Source organism: Heterocephalus glaber, unplaced genomic scaffold, assembly GCF_053883595.1.
Source record: "Heterocephalus glaber isolate CG9 unplaced genomic scaffold, H.glaber_assembly_v1.0 deba00001555, whole genome shotgun sequence".
Taxonomy (NCBI): Eukaryota; Metazoa; Chordata; class Mammalia; order Rodentia; family Bathyergidae; genus Heterocephalus; species Heterocephalus glaber.
In genome coordinates, this window is record NW_028258346.1 from 10186853 (window position 1) to 10209427 (window position 22575).

Consider the following 22575-nt stretch of genomic DNA (forward strand, 5'->3'; position numbering starts at 1 on the left):
ATTTGCATTTGACTGATTGGAGTCTAAGGTGCCTGGAATAAAATGGGGGCTCTGAGAAAGGTAACCATACCAATTTATTTCATCCTCATGTCAACTCTATGGGGAAGGTATGTTTGATTTTACTGTATTTACAGGTAGGGGAACTAAAAGGATAAGATATTAAATGTCATTCCTAACACAGTGAGCAAAGAATGTGAAGCTGGGCAGGCTGCTCCACAGTCCATGCTGTGGTCTGAACCACTGTGTAATCTTATCAGCAAAGGGGGGGCTTAGGGCAAGTAAATAAGGTGCAAGGAGAGCAAGACCAAAGGAAGGAAGAGAAAGAAAGGAAGGGGGATATTTTAAAAATAGAGAGGGATCCCAAGGAAAAAGAGAAGTAAGCTAGGAAGTTAGTATTGATTTTTTGGATTTAGCAAGCATTGTCTAGTTTCACATCATAAATATCTGTCACCCTATCATGTGTCTTCCTTTTTATTAAATCTTTCTCATGTGCCCAACCTCTCTTCCCCCAATCAAGATAAGGGAAGAGGGAAAAAAGAGGGTGGTGAAGGCTAATTTTAATTACTTAAACTTGTCTGTTATATATGGAGAGGTTCATTATGGACTTTATGACCTGTTGATCGTGCAGTTAGCAACACAGGCTTATTTCACAAATATAAGGTACATTTTAGAAGCAAGTAAAGCTAATATCTTGAAGTCCTGTGATTTTGGAACAACTCAACCTAAATATGTTTTGGTGCTTAAGGCCAAAATTAAAGCTGAGCTTTAAAAATTGTTTTATTGAGGAATAATTGACCTGTAAATAATTGTCCATATTTAAAGACTGCAGTTTGATAAATTTTTACATATATGTGTACCCATGATCAAGATAAACATTTCCATGACCTAAAAACCTTTGTTCATGCCCTTTTACATTCTGTCTCTCCTCTCTTTCTTTGTACCATCCCAAAGAAACGGCTGCTTTGCTTTTTGTCACTATGGATTACATTCTTTAGAATTTTATATAAATGGAATTCCACATTATGTATCCTTTTCTGATTGACTGTTTTCATTAAGCAAAATTATTTTTAAATTCATCTAGATTGTAGCATACACTAAAAATCCATTCCTTTTTATTTCTGAGTTGTATTTTATTTCATGGATATTCCATAGTTTGTTTCCCAATTCACCTATTACTGGACGTTTGGGCTGTTTCCAGTATTTGATTATTACAATAAATCTTGTATGGACATTCATAAAAAAAAGAATTAATTATTTCAGACTACCATATTTCATTACTATTTAAACTTTGAACTAAAATCTAGACTGTTTTAATAGTATGTATTATATTAATGACAGACAGTTATGAGAAAAACACATTTTCTAGAGTCTATGTCACCAAAAAATGGTTGTAATAATTTGACCAGATGGGTATGAATAAAACAGCAATCTGGATAATTATAATGTGCAGAATCCAAAAGCGCTGATGAACACCACTAGACACCAAAATGTCAAAGGATAGTATGTATGAGTAAAATTAAAGAGAGAAACCTAACATTCGATCACTTAGGGAGAAACCGATAGGAAAAGAGAAATCTTTTGACATCAGCTTTTTTAGTTTACTTTCAAAATTATTTTAGCTAAATCACCTTGTCATGAAACACATATGTGTAAAAAATATATATATATACGTATATATATATTGAAGATGATGAAGGAAACACAAATACCTTTATATAATTGAGTCCTTTTATTTTACTCTAACTTTCAAATAAATTATTTAGGCTAAGAATGAAAAATAGGGATATATAATGAGTATATTTATCAATTTTATAGAAGCAAAGTTGATATCTTTTAAGAAGATAAATTTTACTTTGTAGAGGAGTTCTTATCTCATCCATTGCTTAAAAACACTCAGAAAAATATTAAACATAATTTGGATTAGATATGGTCAATCAAAAAATATTGGAGCATTATAAGCTTATGATATATAAGTCAAATATTTTATAAACTTCTATGAGTGTATTTGTAATTTGACAATAGAATAAAGTTACTAGATAAATAATGTAGTATATTCTATGACAATTATTTTAATAGATGTGTACTATATTACTAAACTCAAACTTCACATATGAACTTGAAATTTGTGTTTAATTATTTTTATATGTCATCTTCATCCTCTCTTTGCCTGGATTCTTTTCTATTGATTATGCATATGCTCAAAATAATTTATTATTAAAAATTCTCCCTTTCATATCCCTTTCTTCTCAGTTTACTAATTTTCCACGTATTTAATTTATTTTAAAGTGTATTTTAAAAAAAACTACTTTAGCTTTCTCATAAGTCATATGATATATCTGTTGCAATTTGAAGTTCATTATCATTTATGAAGACCTTGGTCAGGAATAATTTATTTCAGAATTTTATTGATGGGCTTATCAAATGTATAGCTCTCCCTTTCTGTGAAAAGTATCTGGCTGCTACTTATAACTATATGCAGATAAGTGCTTTATTTGCCAGCAGGTTCAGAGTAAATCACAGCAAAGTGATTCAGATGAGGTTGAATATAGAAAAAGAATAATTAGCTCCTATAAATGAAAACCTTTTCAGGAGCTCGCTGGCTTCAGTGACAGTTATATCTAGTTGGTTTATTGATTCCACCGAGAGTCTACACTTCTTCTTTGAGCTCCACTTTTCGTTTCATTTTGATGAAAGGTCTATCTATGCATTGACAATTAAGGCTGCCTATTCCACCAGGTTTACATCATATGAAACGCTAATGAAGTGTGTACTGCCTTCCTAGTTTGGCCAAGGGCAAACTGAGTTCGGATGGTGTGCTTTCTGTCTTATGTTTGTTTTCGCCTACCCTATATTGGCAGGAACTGAGCAGAATGCTGCATGAGTATCAGCTCACCACTGGCCACATAATCCTCTTCAAAGGTTGGTGGGTGCCACTTAAAACACAGAGAAAATATTTGGCAAAATCCACTTAGTCTCTATTCTTCTCTTGAAGATGATTCTGTTTCTAAATGTCTGACACACTTCTCCCTAAATGTACCACCTACATCTTAAAATTGGTCTATCTATAAGAAATCTCACATTTTCTTTATTAAATCTCAGAATTTTTGTTGTTTCTCCATTTAAAACTTGTAAAAGCAAAACAACAATAACAAAAAATGTCATTTGTCCTAAGTTAAAATTTCAAATTTCTTATCATGTTTCAAAGGCATCTGAAATCTCTGTCTTTATTGACATCATTTTTTCCCTCACAACTGACCTGAAAGCCCACTCTTAGGCCATACTTAATATATTTTTATTTCTCAAATTAATAACCTATTCTATTCCTTATAATATCTCTTCCAGGGTTTTCCAAATCTGGATCACTCTTTTTCTTACTCCCAAAGCATATTGTGCCTCCTCTATTATAAAAACAGAAGCTGGTGTTTAAGTGTGATCTTTGGAGCCTCTCTCTTCATGTTTCCATTACAAATCCAACAAACTGCTGGAGCGAGATTCAGAACACATTTTTCTCACTTCAAAAAGGTCATCGTGGGTTTTTTTGTTGTTATTATTGCTTTCTTTTGTTTGGGTTTTGGGTTTGGTTTCTTTCCATATTTTTCAGGATTAAATAAATAAGGTGGATATGGCACGTATACCAGTGACTAATATGTAGTCAATTATCGAAAAGTCCTTACTATTCAGTATTGCTCCCTTGTTAGTGCTGTGAAAATGAGGTCAATATACATGGTTATTATCTGAACAGTAAGCATAAAGATGAATAGAATAAGAGGTCAAATCAATTCTCATTATGTAAATAATGACACCGGTCCCTAATGCCATTGCCAAAATTTTTTAACCATTCAGGGTCAAAATAGAAGCCTGTGTATGTCCTTAATTCAATTTTGTTTAATTATTTCCAAATATTTAAATATATACTTTTTAATTTATTTTTGTTTATTTTCACATGTGTAATCTCTTTTATGAGCAAATGTGTATTGTATAAAATAATGGGTTTCATTATGACTTTTTTGTACATGCATTTAATATACTTTGAACATATCCATCCTTCCTAGGACCTTTTATTACCTCTCTTTCTCCTTTCTCCTTCCCTAGTACTTTGCTTTCTACTTTCACGTCATCTTTTGTTTGCTTGTTTCTAGGCTCCACATATGCAAAAAAGAACCAAAACAAACAAACCTGTCACTTGTCTTTCAGTGTCTGGCTTATTTTACTAACATCTCAAGTTTAAAACATTTACAGAAAATGATATGATTTTATTCTTATTTATGCCCCAAATAATATTCTACTGTGTGTTTCTGTCACATTTTCTTTATTCACTGATAAGCACCTAGGATGATGCCATAACTTGAGTGTTATGAATTATGCTCCAATAAACATAAGTTTGCAGATATCTGTGTAGCATGCTTACTTTGATTCCTTTGGGTCTGTAGCCAGGAGTGAATCATGGGATAGTTCTATTCTTAGATATTTTTGAAGATCATCTCTATTGATTTCCATACTGGCTCTACTAATTTACATTTTTACAAGTAGTGTGTAAGAGTTCCCTTTGCCCTGCATTCTTGACAGAACTGCTAGGTTTTGTTTGCTAATTTGTTTGTATTCTTGATAAAAAGTATTCTGGAACATCAATGTAATTTTGCTTTGGGTCTACCTGACAGCTAAAGATACTGAGCATTTTGCAATATATTTATTGGCTATTTGTACTTTAGAAAGGTGTCTGTCTGTTTATCTCATTTTTTCATTTATTGATTGGAGTACTTGTTCTTTTACTGTTAAATTTTTTGTTCTTTGGGTATTCTAGATATTAATTCTATTAGATAAATAGCTGGCAACACTTTTCTCTCATTCTTTAGGCTGCCTCTTTGTTAATTATTTCTTTAGCTATGCAAAATCTTTGCAATTTGATGTAATCTCATTTGGCAATCCCTGCTATTATTTTCTGTGTTACTGGAGTCTTATTCCTGAAACTGTTGCCTATACCAATATATTGAAGTGTTTTTCCTTTGTTTTCTTTTAGTAGGTACAAAATTTCAGGTTTTACATAAGGCGTTTGGTACATTCTGAGTTGTTTTCTGTACAGGGTGAGAGAAAATGATCTAGCTTCAATCTTCTACAGGTTAGTATTCACTTTTCCTAACATTACTTGTTGAAAAATCTACCTTTTCTCTGACTGAAGTTTTTGGTTCGTTCATTGTGAATCAGATGGCAGTAGCCGCATGGGTTTATTCTTGAGTTCTCTATTTTAATCCATTGCTTCCTTTCGACACAAAACAGCATCTTTTGTTACAACAGGTCTGTAGTATATGTTGAAGTTCTGTATTGTGATACCTCTGGCATTAAAATTTTTGGTCAGAATTGCTTTGTCTATTCCGGGTCTTTTGTTTTTGTGTACAGATTTTAGGATTTTTTCCTAGTTCTGTGAAAAATATCATTGGTATTTTTTTGAGAATTGTGTTGACTCTGTAGTTAACTTTCTGTAATATGACCATTTTGACAATACTAATTTTAGAAGTCCATGAAAACGCAATGTCTTTCTTTGTATCTTGCAGCGTCTTCATCAATTTCTTTCTTTAGTGTATTTAAATTTTCATTCTAGAAGTTTTAAAACTCCCTGGTTAGGTTTATTCCTAAAGGGATTCATTTCCTGAACCACTCTTCCAGTGAGGAGGTAAAGCTTGTACTCTTCCATATCTGTTTAACTGGGGCTTCAACACACAGCTGTGCTTATTAGGCAAGTGTTCAACCGGTAAGCTATGAGGCCATTGACTAATCAACTGAATCCATTCCAAGTCCTGTATTTTCCCCAACACCAACCAGAGTTAGGTTAACTTTGATTCTCTACTGTACCTAAATGGATTCCACATAACAGACTCATCTCTTTTTTTTATCCATAAATAAACGATCCTTCTGAAGGAAAAGCTTTGATTATGCAAGTCTCTTACCTAAATCCTTCAGTATATAAAGCCCAGTCCATTTATTACTTACTCAATACCATTTATAATCTAGCACTGTTGTATCTCTCCAATACTCTTTAAAAATTTTCTTCTATTTCAGGTTCTTCTCTTCATACATTTGACCCAAAACATTCATTCTTTTCCAGATCTTATTTTTTGTCAATAGCACTTTTTAAAAATCAGAAATGTCTCTTTCATTTTCACACATTCAAAAAACATCTTTTTATAGTATGCACAACAACAACATATTCCACAACGTATTTTGTTGTTTTGATTTTTTTCCTTCCATATATATAGTTGATTTATTTAAAACTCTCATAAAACATGAAATGGAACTTGACTTTAAGGAATATAGATGCATAATTTATTTTTCAGACTTCTGATAATTCATTCATTTTCACATATCTTGATCTTTGTTTTTAGATCTCTTGTAGTAAATCCCTAATGCTATGCTTATAATAAATTTGCTAGTAAATAATCAAATTGTAATTTATAATATTCTTCCTTTAATAAATTCGGAACATCATATTGCATAGGCCTGCCTCTGAGCTTAGCAAGGCAAAACTTTTGACTCTTAACTTATAAAGTTTAGCTTAAAAATAATACAAGACAAAGTTGTTTTTAGTTTTATTTTATGTTTCTTTAAATTAAGTTTACTGGTACATTTTAGATTTACACAATGATCACGTTCATCATAGAGAATTTGTACCTGTATGTGATATATCTTAATTCCTCTTTTTTTCCCATTTCCCTCTCTTCCCTTCAACTCTCCTTCACCTCATTTACAAAAGCTTTGTTTCCATTTTTTCTTTTTTTCTCATTTTTCCTTTTTCCTTCCTTCTTTTGCCCCTCCCACCCCAATTCCCCTTCCCATTTCAACATTTTCTTCCCATTTCACAATATCCATTACATTTTCTTCCTTATTTACACTCATTTTCTCACATCAGAGAAACAATGTGATATTCACACATGTGTCAGATTTATTTCACTTAAGAATTCTCAAGGTGTATCCACTTACCTAGAAATATCTCAAGCTTATTCTTCTTTAAGACTGAGTAGTACTTCATTGTATAAAAAAGAACAAATCTTCTTTATGCATTCATCGGTTGATGGACATCTGGGCTGTTCCCAAAATTTATGTATTACAAACTATGCTGCTACAAAAAACTAGACAAGGATCTCCACTATCCCCAGTCCTGTTCAATATAGTTCTGGAAGCATTAGCTAGAGCAATGAAAATAAAGAAAGAAAGAAAAAGAATAAAGAGAGGAAAGGAAGAAGTTAAATTATCATTATTTACAGGTGACATGGTACTCTACAAAGAAGAACCCAAAAACTCCACCACAAGATGTCTAGATTTAATAACTATATTCAGTTGCATACCTGGATACAAAGTCAACATTCAAATATCAATAGTATTCCTGTATACAAATAACAAACTCATTAAGAGATGAATTAGGGAAATCACACCATTCACAATAGCAGGAAAAAAATTAAGTAATCAGGAATCAATCTAATACAGGAAGTACAAGACCTTCACACTGAAAACTACATTAGTCTGAAAAAGAAGATTGAAGAGAGTATCAGAAAATGAAACGATATCTCTTCCTTCTCTGTAAGAAGAACCAACATGGTGAAAAGATCATATTCCCAAAATTGTTATACAGATTTAATGCAATCCCAATCAAAATATCAATAACATACCTGACAAAATTAGAGAAAACAATCCTAAAATTCATTTAGGACCAGAAGAGACCTAGAATAGCAAAAATAATTCTACACAATAAAGGCAAGGCAAAGGGCATCACAATTTCGGACTTGAAATCGTACTACAAAGTTTTGCAATTTTTGTCTAAAATTCATACTGGTAAATAAGGGAAATTTTTTCTTGATTACATATTAACTCCCATATTATTTACTATGTATATGCATGTATTACACATCTATATGTATTATACATTTCTTCATGTTTGGACAAAACCACAAGACTTTTATTCAGAAAGGTAGCCTCAACTCCTTGCTAAATTATTGAATAATACAGCATATCAGAAATTCATTTTATCTTTTCAAAATTTTAGTTTCCTGATATATACTGTAAGTATAATTGTACCTATACTATTTATGTCACAGTATATCTACAAAAGTCAAATCAGATTTGAGTGTTTGTCAAAAGAATTTTAGAATATTCATAAAGTATTTGGTGGTAAAATCAAAAGTAGGGAATGTGCCCATATTACCAGTCATCTTAAACACATTACACGATGCATTAATCATTTGAACAATCCTAACACAATGATATTACTTTGTACTAAATCCAAATATCACTCGAAATCCATTTTATATTTCGTATGCCTTGGATGATTTTATCCAAAGCTAGATTGAACAAAATTATTAATGCATGAATAACACTGAAATGTCAAAAACTATTAAAATCCCTTTCCACTTTTTGATATTGGCAAAATATACCATTGGAAGATAGAAAAGTGCTTATATAATTCTAAATGAAGTTCATCTTTGAATAAATCAAAACGAGGTCAGACTGAACTTTTAACCTATATTAAGTGCTTTAAACTTTTTCCAAAGAAAATTAGTGGTTCATTATTGATGAGAAGCCATTTTTTCAAAGCTAAGTATTTCCTGTAATTTTACACATATTTCTTTTGCTAAGTAAGTTGGCAGCTCTTAACGACTGGGGTAGGCCACATATGATCATAAAAGAAGTAAGAATGTAATAACCTCTAATGACAAGAAAACCTCATTATACCAACAGCTTTACATTTCCATTTTATTCAGTTTTTAAAATTTCTTCTATTTCTTTGGCTTTTGTGTTTGTTTTTTTTTGGTACTGGGGATTGAACTCGGGTCCCTGCGCTTGGGCAGCAGGCAGCAAAACCACTGAGCTAAATCCCCGGCCCTATTTCTTTGGTTTTTAAGTATGCGATTTTATTCTTTATTCATTTTCATGCCATTTCATTCTTTTGTTTAGTTTCTTCTCTTTTGACCCATTGTATTAAATAATTCTTACAGAAGATAATTTGTCATCACTGCTATAATGAATCCAATTTTCTTTAACCCAGACCTGGCTATAGCTTGCTACATGGCAAAGGAAGCTACCTGAAAGGCTAATAAAGGGCATTATTTGAAGAATGTGACTGGATTTTTATGGCTTTAATTAGATCAGTCAAAATTCTTAGTGAATACTGTTCAGCACAGTGTTCTTTAGTGGAGGAAATTATATTCTTGAAAAATCCCTTATTCAAGAAGATAATCCCATGATGTTAAGTATCAAGTCATAGATGCTTAGAGCATGAAACCAAAGGAATTACATTTTTCTAACTAAATATTTTAGTATTATCAAAGCCCAATATGCTGGGCATCAAGAGGATCATACTGCTATGGCAAACTGGGCTGTGGAGAAGAGCCTTTAGCATGGATAACCCCAGTAGCAGTGAGACATCTGCAGCACCTGTCCTCAGTCCTAGCAGGGACCTGGGCCCACAGTGGGCTGGATACAGGAAGGGGCTGAGGGAAACCATAACACCCACCCTGAGTCACAGGAGAGGCTCAGGCTCACAAGTGTCTGGGTGGGGTTGAGTCCCAGTGGCAAGCTGAGGTGAAAACAAGGATGTGACATATGCTGTATACAGCATATATCATGTATCACGTATCATATACATATATACATATTCCTGACTATTATTTGTCTAAATATTAATATTATTTGCCAACTTTCCCCTAAATAGGCTATAGGCATTTATTACTATAACCTTATTTTTATTGGACATTCAAGGAAAAACTAACATTTAAAGAATATTTAATCTTTCTATCATGAAAAATATTTATTATTTTTTCACTTGATGCAAGTTACTATTTTGTGTATTTGATTTTCCTTAGAGGTTTATTTTTAGTGTTTCTATAATTGTATATTTTATTTCCTTCTCTCTTTCAGGTTTTTTGGGGGGTTATATTACTAGAACTACTTCATGGGTCATTTCTTATATGCAAGTGTGACAATTATTCTGAGTTTTCTTATTATGACTTCACTATTACAAATAATGTGTGTCAAATTGTCCACAAAAGGTCATATCATATTAAAGATCTTTTAGGGAGGAGCCATAGGCACCATTCCTGTCCCATACCAGCCACATAACTTCACTTCTAAGAATCTAAAATTATTTTTCTTTTTTCTGTTATTTTCTGCTATAATTTCCTGCATATTTTAAATAAAATATCAATAATATAATAACTCTTTAGTAACTAACTTTCCAACTAATAATTAATTTCACATATTGTTTAAACAATATCAAATCTTAGTTGACCCCATTTAAACTCTCTTATCTCCTACCAGATATTAATCACTAATTTTCTTCCTTTTTTTATAACTTTGTAAGTAAATTTGACATCATCATTTGGTTGTGATTTGATCTCATTCGTGTTGCTACTCCATCCTTCAATTCTCAAGTTTCATTTATTACAGAAAATTTTTCTCTCAGTTTTTCCTCTTTGTCCTTTTAATTCACTCTCTGGCTTCAGAATACTTTTGCCTCGATTCAGTCAATGGAAGAGTCTTCTGCATTTTTCATTACTGTAATCATTATGTTTTTCTTTTCCACTTTTACGTTCATCTTTTAACTCACTAAATTTCTCTCTCAGAATTTCAAGTTCACTTTTATACAGACTACTCTTTACTTGTAGGCTTTTATTTTCTTTTTCACAGGAAATTCTTCAGCTTGAGCTTTTTCCAGTCTTTCAGCCACTTTTTCTGTATACTTTGGAAACCTTTGCTCAGCCCTTCAGCATTATACAGTGCTTCATTTCTTTGTTCTCTTCTCTGTTTATCTTGTTCCAGAAGATCCACCTTCAGTCTCACATGTTCCTATGTTGACTAGCAGACTCTGTTGTTTTTCAATCACTATTTTCTGGTTCTGGTCTAATTTATCTTTTCATCTCTTAAATCTTTATCTTGAGCCCAAACTGCCTCAGAATTTATAATATGCTCTTCTAAGATTGGGATATTAGCTGCCTATTTTTAAGCAGACACAAGAATATACATTTTCTCTCTTGATTATATTCATTCAAAATGGATTGATTCTATTTTATACACTAAGGAATGATTCTGTGTGGCCAAACAAGCATTCTGTTTCCTAAGTTTATCAAGTTTTTCTCACAGGCTTAATTTCCTGATCCACAGAATCAAAGATGAAAAATACACCTGGAAAACCCTTAATCTAAATCCTGCAAAATTCCATTCAGTTATCTTCATTTTATGTTTTAGGAAGGCAATATTTGCAAACCAAATTTCTTCAATAGAGACTTTATTTAGTAGTCTGATGAATTAGTGTCCATATTAAAAAAAAAAAAAATCTTGCACCTTACCACCAACTCCCAGGGGGAGGAGAGACCCTAGGTGAAGTTATAGTCAGGTGATGACATCATCAGTTGTTTTTGCTATAGTTGTGGACTACACCATTACCTTATGCTAAATACCAGAAATACCACTTTATTTACACAGAAAATGTAGATAAGAGAGGGAGAAGAATTTAGAAAGAAAATCAACATACATTAGAAAAGAATGCAAAGTGAAAACTATTAGCACATCAAAAAATCAGTAATTTCATTTCTAAAAATCTGTTTTGTACATCTTTCACTAACATTCTTTAACCCATGTTTTCTAAAATAAAGTCATTTGGAACAGAAATCACATATACTTTTTCATTTTCAGCTTCCATACACTTTATTCAATTCAACAGTCTCAAATATTTCAGCTAAAATCTTTGGAGGACTATAAAATTACAATGACCTTTTCAGAGTTAAAGAAAATTATGTAGATGTATTCCTTCAGTACATTTTGGGAAAAATGCAAGCAGAATGAGCTATTTGTATTCATAATTTAATATTTACAAAATAAATCTCTTACCCCTTTTAGGAAAATCTTGAGAAAATTCATTGTGTGCTCCAGAGCCTGCAGAGGAGGTAGGTCAAAAAGACTTATTCTTGAGGCATTAAACTGAGGAACCCAAGGACCAATTTCTATATTGAAAATATTCCAGTACCTATGGGTTGGGTAAAGTTCAAGGACCCCAACAGGATTTTCCTAGTAAATATATTATATTCATTTGTTAGTTTAGATCAACAATCATTTTTCTTCATTTATTTGATAAAAATCATCTTGGGACTACAATGAAATAATAAGTATTCTGTTACATTGAAATGTAGCTCAGAATGAGATGATAGGCCAAGTATATGTTACTAAGAGAAAATAAAGAAAATATCATATGACCCCTGTTCAGTTACTAATTATATTTATTGTGATATAACTTACCAATAATAAAGTTTGCATATATTAACTTCACAGTTGGAAAATATTTACAAAGCTATAAACATGTGCAAATACCACCCAGAAGAAAACACAGCATTCCCAGCAGGAAAAAGCTCCCAAATAGTAAATTCCACAAGGGTAATCATTCCTCTGAGTTTTCTCATAGATTATTTTCATCTGTTTTTCAACTTAATATGATGTTGAAATTACACATTAAAAACTCATTTGTGAATTATTTCCCAAATCTTATCCCTACGAGATTCATTCATACTCTGTCAGTAATTCTTTTCTCTATTTCTGTGTAAAATTATACTGGAGCAATATATCACAATAGTTTTACTTTTTCTATGATTGATGGGAAATTGCGTGCAAATTGTGACTGTGACAAGGAATTATTCTTGAATTGTTTAGTAGTATTAAGCATTTAATTGGGACCTGCAGATTTACTGTGTATATGTATACTTAGCTTTAGTAGATAAAGTCAAGTGATACCTCAAATTAATTATATCATTTTGCATTTCCACTAGAAATATAAGAGAATCTCAGGCATTCTATGTCATTATCAACAGTTGGATTTTAAATCTTACTTAGTTTTAACAATTCTGGCCAGTGTTTGATTTTCCCTAGATTTCACTTTGCAGTTGTCTGAAGTTTTCTTTTTTGATCCTAATTTTATTTTCCATGTGGTTCTTGCTATTATAAATGATGTACAATTGGTTTTTATATATTGACTTTAATTGTAATAAATATTGATAAATTCACTTATTCTAATTTTTGTAGGTCTTTATTTTGCAGTTATAAATCCATTAAGTGTGAATAGTGACTTTCTTCTCTAATAATATTCCACCTTTTCCTCTGTCTGATCTAAGTCCTCTTTATTGAATCAGCTACAGTATTACATGAATGTGTGTTAAGTGTGAATATAAAGGACCTTATTTCTACTCAACTTTTGGTTGTTATTGGGTTTCTTGTAACCTCACTGAGCACAAGTATGCAAAGTTTAGGAGCACTGAATCCAGAAAAGGTTTAAGGCAGTATTGCAGCTCGCTTATCTGTTTCCTTCCTTGTATAACACTTTGTTCTAATTCTACTAATGGCTTCAAAATTTAACTCCTGTTTGCATTGTATAACCTTTCATTCCTGAACTACAAAATCAGAAAAACGGGATTAATGACAACACCTATTTTAGAGATGTCATTTGGATTAAATGAGTACATGTACATGAAGTACTTAGATTAGTGCCAAGTATCACTAGCTAGTGACAAAAAAAATCAAATAAAATGGGAGGGGATTTTGACCATTATTTTGAAATGTAGTGGTACTCCGGTTCACAAACTTGATTCTTTCCACAATTTTGGTCACAAACAGAGTTTAATGAGAAGTGAATCAAATTCAATGGTTAGGTTTAATGTTGACCTTTTGGGGGAATTTTATTTGGTTTTCCTCCTTTTCATTTTGTGACCAGACTCATGGAGAGAATTGAGTTCATGAATTGAGGTACCACTTTGTTATAAACATTTTATTCTCCCCAGTCAATGTAATGGGTAGAGCTTTTATGTTCTGTATACACTACAAGTTAAAAGCAACTGAAGTCTAAACTGATCCTCCTCTGTTCACACACATATTCCCTTCTTAGTATAGACCGGCCCATCTTCAGTTGAGTCACAGATAACTACATGACAAGGAATTAGCTTTAATGACTGAAGGCACCATGTTTGATGAATATCTGTCATTCTTTGAGGAAAATTTGATTAAAGAAAAAATATAAATCTAATAGTAGGATTTTTGTAGGCATCCAATGAAAAAATACGGTGCAGTGAGATTGGCCTGTGGTCCCTAAATAATATTACTTACAGAAACTAAAACACCACATGGTCTCACTCACCTGTGGATGTTAGAAAGCAGATCTGAATGTAGAACTGTGGTCACTAGAGGTTGAGAAGGGTGGGCAGGAGATGAGGGTGGTGTAGATAAGAGGTACCCAAACACAGATAAAGGAATAAGGTCTATCTCATCGTTTACACCACAGTTCAGACACTATACTGGACAAAAAACTATTATATGTTTTATGGAGATCTAGGAGAAAAGTTGAAATCTGTAAACACATAGATATGATAAGGACATGGAATCATTAATATCCTTGATTTGATGAGTCCACATTGTGTAAACATAGTGTCATATTATCCTGTACTCCCATAAACATATACAAGTATTGTAATTCAAATTTTGATTTTTAAAACAGCTTAAAGATATAGAGCTACTAACTAGCTTGATGTAATCATTACACACCTGGACATGTATCAACTAACATGCTGCACCACATAAATTGTACACTTAAAGTATTAATAATAGCAAAAGGGTACAAGAAGATAAGCAAGTGGAATAAATACTGTGTTCCTTGTACATGAAAATAATGAGTTAGAATCATGACATTCATCATGTTTGTTTGCAAACTCACAAATTTATATACAACTTTATGGGATCTGGCAGTGAAAACTCGGATAGACAGTGATTTTAAATAAACTAATTTCTTAGAATTTTTTTATATAATCTAGTTTGCAATGATTCATTGGAATATCAGAAAGAGTTACATTATTACACAACCCATCATATTTTCCACAAAATGTGAAACCTCAAAAATGTGGTATAAATTAAACATAAGAAGGAAACAAACATAAATCAGGATGGAAGACAGTTTCCCACAATTATGGAAAAGACAGCTTGAAGCAGGCCCTGTAAAACAATGTAAAAAAGGAGAAAAAGAGAGATGATAATTTGTTAACTAAAAAAAATGCCTTTAATAAATACATACTATAAGAACTACATTCTACATTGTTAGTCAAAGAAAAATTTAAAAAAACTATAATTTGACCATTTGAATTTTATTTTTCAATCAGATTGGTAAACTATGTTTAAAGTAATATTGGATTTTGGCAAATATGCTGACAGAGTGTCACTTCTGTAACTGATTACTGAGATTATGAATTGGCATGAACTTTTGTGAATTAGTGAAACTATAAAAGAAGTGTCTAAATTTATTCATCCAGTATAATTAAATATTCAATTTCTAGGAATTCACCATATGAAAATGGTCAGAAGTATGAGGAAAAGTTTTTGTAGTATTGATATTCATAATAGTTTAAAAGTTAAGACCAAATTAAATGTCTAAATAAGAAAGGAATTGCTAACAAAATTATGACATCTGCAAATTCTAACATTTTACAAAGTAATGTACATCTTCTGCCTTTATTTGATTAGCATCATTTCCCCAATTTTCTTTTTTGAGCACATTCTCATCTATCCGTGGGCCTCCCCTTATCCAGAAGAAACTTGCATCTACCAAAATGTCTCTTTTCAAACACATTAGAGTGAGGGGAATAGACACAATGTGGAGAAACAGACCTCCGGTATGTTATACGTGACAGTGAGGGCAGGCAAAGAAGGAGGAGGGTTTGGGAAAAGGGTAGATAAATTGTGTAAATAAAGAAGTCAAGGCTTATTGTACAGGGGCTCCTACCTAAGATCAACTAAGTGATACTGAGAACACAGAGAAAAATAAAAAGTGAGAGCTCATTATTCAAATTTCAAGATGGCAATAGGAGAAGATTATACAAACACAGAGCTCTTTTAAGCGCAGAGTCCAGTGAGCCTGCATGAAGCTGTCCCTGTTGCTGTTATTTTTTTGGGGGGGGGCATATACTATGATGGTAGAAAAAAATATATATATATATTCATTTTACCCAGAGAAGTAGAGAACCTTAGTGATTTAGACATCCTGATGACTATGGACATTTGACTGCAGCCTTTTCAAGTTAATTGAGTAAATTAATATAATTTTGTGAAAGATAGTTTGAATTATATCTCTGCTATGTCTTACAATAATTTATATGATATGAAAAGTGAGTAAGCCTATAGTATTTTAGAAGTTAATATGTTTTATAAAAATAATTTAAGAGGTAGGAGGAGATGTTAAGAGTTGATATTTAAATAGAGTGACTCAAATAGCAAGTAAAATCTCAATGAAAAAAATTTTGGTGGGAGGAGAAACCAAGAAGAAGTGGACAAAGGAGCCACACAGATATTAGGGGATGAGCACTTCAGGAAGCTGAAGCTACCTGTTTGTACATGCTGTGTTTGGATCGTGCCTAGTGTGTGCAAGGAGCAATAAGGAAGATCAGCATGGTTATGTAAGATCAGAATCAGAGGACCTGAGATGGGAAGTCTCTGGAGTGTTAATGACTGAGAGGGGAATTGCACATTTACCAATTTAGCACGATCCCTCTTTATATTGTTTAAGAGAGACAATAATAGTAGAATATAGTAGATTAGATTAGAGGCAAATACTTTAATCCAATGAAAGATGATAATATCCTGCCTTGAATGTGATGTAGTAACAATGGGGAGAGTAAGAAATGGCCAAATTTTGGACATATTTCCAATTAGGGAAAGTGAGAATCCAAGAATGACTCCAATTTCTGGCCTCAGAGTGCAGCAATTAATTACAAACACATAATGAACTGTTCATTTGTAGTAGTTATGGTGTGAAGAATATTTTTACACATTTTCATATATATTCTTTCAGTTCATTCAACAAATATTTAATGAATGCTTAAATACATTGCAAAAATCAAACATAAAGGAGTAAAGCAACAAATAATTTAAAGATATGGGCGACCGGGAGATAGAGCCGGTGAGGGCCCCTGGGCACGCCCACCAGCCTCTAGCTTAGCCGCACAGGGGCCTGTAACAACACTCCCTCCACTGCCACACCCCTGACCTCTTGGCTGTGCAGCTACTTGGATCCACACTACAGAGGCACAGCGGGGCATAAAGGTCATTGTCCTGACCTGTAGAAGTAAACAACAGAGAGAGGGGCTCTTTCAGGCTCCCTGATAAAAACTGAAGGCCACTGGAAAAGTGAAGAGAATCTCTGCGATAAAGGCACACCAGACCACTGTACTTGGTAAGATGGAGGGATCATGGCCTCCCATCAGAACCTAGACTATCTTCAGGGGAAAGGGAGCTGGAACCTGCAACAAAACCTCGCAGAGTTCAACCAGCAAGAGTACAGGGAGCTAGCTCAATTTGGGACTTGCAGCCAGAAATCTGCCTGAATCTCACGAGTCTGTGACTAGCTTGCTGAGACTCATTGACTTATAAGTGCACACTGCTGCCCACATTGTCTATTGTAACAGCAGAGACATGCCCTGAAGGAGGCCTTCATTTTTATCTTTTGTTATTTTCAAAATTACCACTATTTTTTTGCTCTTATTTTTAATTTTTTTCTTCTTTGCTACTCTTTTAAAACTTTTATTTTTCTTTTTCTTTTCTCTTTTCTTTCTCTCTCTCTCTCCCTCACTCCCTTGCTGTCTCTTTTGTTTTTCATCTCCCTCTGTGTTCCTGTTCTGCCCCTAATTCGTATTTCTTCTTTAACTTTCTCTTCTTCTCTTTCCTTCTCTTGCCTGTGCCCTCTGGCCTCACTGCTAACCTTCCCCTATCCTTCTACTTACCTATTCCTCCCTCCCCAACTCCTTCTAACTCCCCATCCTGAGGGGTAAAGTTGCTATTGTGAAGAGTTTATTCACATGAACATATGTTCGGTTGGTCCTAGATCTTGATTTAATTCACACAGTTAAAAGTGATAGATTAATAACTACTACAAATTGTCATTTTCTAAGAGGTACTTGATGCTATTGTGTTGCTATTGTATCACTTGAGCTAAGGTGTTGTGGTTGATCTAATCAGTTGTCTTTCCTGGTATAATGAGAATGAGAAAGCCTCAGAGCCATTAGAGACTCAAAACCTAAGGGCCAGCTCTATCTGGGAGACAGCTCTGAGAAGCAGTCATTCCAGAAGTGTTCTAAATACATCAGCAAAAAGACTTACAATAAGCAACTTTGATGTATCAACCCAGGAACTAAACCAAGGACAGTACCAAAAACAAAAATGAGAAGACAGTTAAGTAAGGCACAAATTCAGACTTCTACCCCACAAAAGGCAAATTCTGGAGGAAACAAGGTGGAAAAGTCTGATAATCAACCACCTGGACACCCTGAACTGATAACACAGGAAGAAACAATACAGATGAATGAGGCTGTAGAAAAATTCAAAACAGAAATAATTTCCAAGATAACTACAGAGATGGTGAGCAGAGTGAAAGACATGATTATATGCTCTACATCAGAAACAGATAAAAAAAATAAATGAGCTCAGAAACATGCTGGAAGGCATGAATGCCCAGCAGAAGAACGAAATGGAAACCATGAAAAAGATTCAAACAGATACTCAGGAGATTAAAAATTCCACTGAAAGCATGTAGAGAAGATTAAAGGAATCTGAAGATAGAATATCAGGTATAGAAGACAGGATTGCGGTTAAGGACCATGAAAACAGAGATCTCTTCAAAATAGTAAGGGACCAGGAGAAATCAATCCAGCAGCTGCTAGATTATGAAAAGATGTATAGCATAAGACTGATAGGAGTCCACGAGAAAACAGGAGAAAGTACAATTGATATAAAAAAAAAACACCGTTCACAGAAGTAACAGTAGAAAACTTCCCAGACAGAGGTGGAGAATTGGACATACAGATAAGTGAGGCATATAGAACTCCAACTAGTGATGATCAAAAAATATCTATGCCTAGACATATAATAGTCAAGATCCCAGAAACCCAATAGAAGAATAAAATCCTACAGGCAGTTAGAGAAAAGAAACAAATCACCTACAAAGGAAAGCCCATCAGAATCACAGCAGATTTTTCAACACAAACCCTCAAATCCAGGAGAGACTGGAATGAAGTATTTTAAACCCTAAAAGAAAATAACTTCCAACATAGACTATAGTATCCTGCAAAATTATGTTTCAAAATCAGTGGGGAAATAAGATACTTCCATGACAAAAACACCTGAAAAATTTCATGAACACCAAACCAGCACTCCAAACAATTCTAAACAATATCCTAGTAAAAGACAATGAAGGCCACAACTCCGTGAGGCCCAACAGAGGGAAGCCACCAGGCAAGGTAAGAAACTAAAGGGAAAGGGGGAAAAAATAAGAAATAAAAGAGCAAACAACAGCAAAACATCATGACAAGGATGAGTCAATATTTATCAATTATAATCATCAATGTTAATGGCCTCAATTCACCAATCAAAAGAAATAGACTGGCAGGATGGATTAAGAAATAAAATCCAACAATATGCTGTATACAAGAAACACACCTAACTCAAAACGAAATGCACAGACTGAAATTAAAAGGGTGGAAAACAGTTCTCCACGCAACAGGAACCCAGAAAAAAGCAGGGGTAGCAATCTTGTTTGCAGACAAACTAGATTTCAAACCCAAACTAATTAAGAGAGACAAAGATGGTCACTACATTCTTGTGAAGGGAACAATCCAAGAGGAAGAGATAACAATCATAAATATATATCCACCAGATATGAATGCCCCCAACTATACAAAACAAATATTAATTGACATGAAAAACCAAGTAAGCACTAATACAACTGTAGTGGGGACCCTCAATACCCATTATCACAAATAGACAGATCATTTAGACAAAAAATTAGCAATGAAATTCTAGAACTGAACGGAGCTTTTGAACAAATGGACTTAATAGATGTTTACAGATTATTCCAACCCACAAAATCAGAATAAACATTCTTTTTTGCTGCACATGGGTCATTCTCCAAAATAGACGACATGCTAGTTCATAGAACATGTCTAAGTAAATGTAAAAGAATTGAAACTACACACTGTATATTATCAGACCATAGTGCAACACAATTGGAGGTCAATAACATAAGAAACCGCAAAATTCCCACAAACAAATTGAAATTGAATAACACCCTCCTGAACAACCAATGGGTCACAGAGGAAATTAAAGAAGAAATTAGACAGTTTCTACAAGTAAATGATAATGTCAGTGCAACATACAGGAATCTATGGGACACAATGAAAGCAATTCTACATGGGAAATTCGTAGCAATGAATGTCCATATTAGGAAAACAGAGAGAACAGAGATGAATAACCTAATGCAGAACCTCAAGCTCCTAGAAAAAGAAAAGCATAACAAATCCAAAGCTAGTACAAGAAAGGAAAGTATAAAGATCAGAGCAGAAATCACTGCAATGGAGACTAAGAGAATGATACAAAAAATCAATGGATCAAAGAGTTGGTTTTTTGAAAGAATAAATAAAATCGATAAACCCATAGCCAACCTTATCAAAAACAGGAAAGAAAAGGCTCACATCCATGGAATTAAGAATGAAAAAGATGATGTAACTGCAGACCCAGCAGAAATTCAGAAGATCATCAATACCTACTTCGAGAAACTGTACTCAAATAAAATGGAAAACACAGAAGAAACGTACAGATTCCTAGATACATATGAATTGCCAAAGTTAAATGAAGAAGATATAGAAATTCCAACCCCCCAATGATAATGAGTGAAATTGAGAATTTAATAAAAAATTTACCAACAAAGGAATGCCCAGGTACTGATGGTTTCACTACTGAATTCTACAAGATATTTAAAGAAGAACTATCGCCATTACTCTTTAGTCCCATCAAGGAAATTGAAAGGGAAGCAAAGCTTCCAAATTCATTCCTGGAAGCAAGAGTTACTTTGCTTTGAAAACCAGGGAAAGACACAACCCCAAAAGAAAACTATAGGCCAACCTCCCTAATGAACATAGATGCAAAAATCCTCAACAAGATACTAGCAAACAGAATACAGAGGGTCATCAAGAAGATCACACACCCTGATCAAGTTAGGTTTTTCCCAGGGATGCAAGGATGGTTCAACATTCATAAATCAATAACTGTAGTACACTATATTAACAGAGTCAAGGACAAAAACCATATGATCATCTCAATAGATGCAGAGAAGGCATTTGACAAAATCCAACACCCATTCATCATAAAAACCCTACAGAAAATTGGAATTAGAAGGTCTTTATCTCAACCTGAATAAGGCTATCTATGAAAAACCAACAGCCAACATCATACTAAATTGTCAAAAACTGAAAACTTTCATGCTAAAATCAGGAACAAGGCAAGGATGCCCACTGTCACCACTCCTGGTCAATATTGTTCTTGAAACATTAGCCACAGCAATTAGAAAAGAAAAAGAAATAAAAAAAATAAAGATAGGAAAGGAAGAATTTAAACTGTTATTATTTTCTGATGATATGATACTTCACATGGAAGACCCAACAAACTCTGTCAAAAGACTTCTAGACTTAATTGACAGATTCAGTAGAGTAGCTAGATATAAGGTCAACACTCAAAAATCAATAGCCTTCTTATACACAAATAGCAGACTCACTGAGAGAGAAATTCAGGAAACAATTCCTTTTACAATAGCATCCAAAAAAATGAAATATCTAGGAATCAATCTATAAAAGGAAGAAAAGAAACCTACACTGAAAACTACAGCACTCTGAAAAAGGAGACTGAGGAGGATATAAGAAAATGGAAAGACATCCCTTGTTCCTGGGTAGGAAGAACCAATATGGTGAAAATGTTCATACTTCCAAAACTACTAGATTTGCTATATAGATTTAATGCAATCCAAATTGAAATTCCAACAATATACTTCACAGAACTAGAGAAAAACAATACAAAAATTCATTTGGAACCAGAAGAGAGCTAGAATAGCAAAAGCAGTTCTAAGCAAGAGAGACATGGCTGGGGATATCACAACCCCAAACTTGAAACCATACTACAAAGCTACTGTGAAAAAATCCGCATGGTATTGACAAAGAAACAGACCCGAGGATCAGTGGAATAGATTAGAAGATCCAAAAACAACTTCAGACATACTCAGCCACCTCATCTTTGACAAAAGATTCAACCACCCTCATTGGAGGAAAGATAGCCTATTTAATAAATGGTGTTGGAAAAACTGGATTTCAACCTGCCAGAGATTAAAACTAAACCCATTCCTATCAACATGCAGTAAACTCAGATCCAAGTGGATTAAAGATCTAAATGTTAAGACAGAAACACTAAACTTTTTGGAAGATAAGTTAAGTAGAACTCTTGAAGACATTGGCATAGGAAAAGACTTTAAGAACAAAACCTCAGTAGCATGGCAACTAGAAGAAAGAATCAACAACTGGGATATCACCTTATTAAAAAGCTTATGCACTGCAAAAGAAACCACCAACGGAGCTATGAGACAACCCACAATGTGGGAAAAAGAAATTTATTAGCTGTACCTCAGACAAAGGACTATATCTAGAATATATAAAGAACTGAAAAAAATAAGACCCCTCAAATTCAAAGACCCAATTC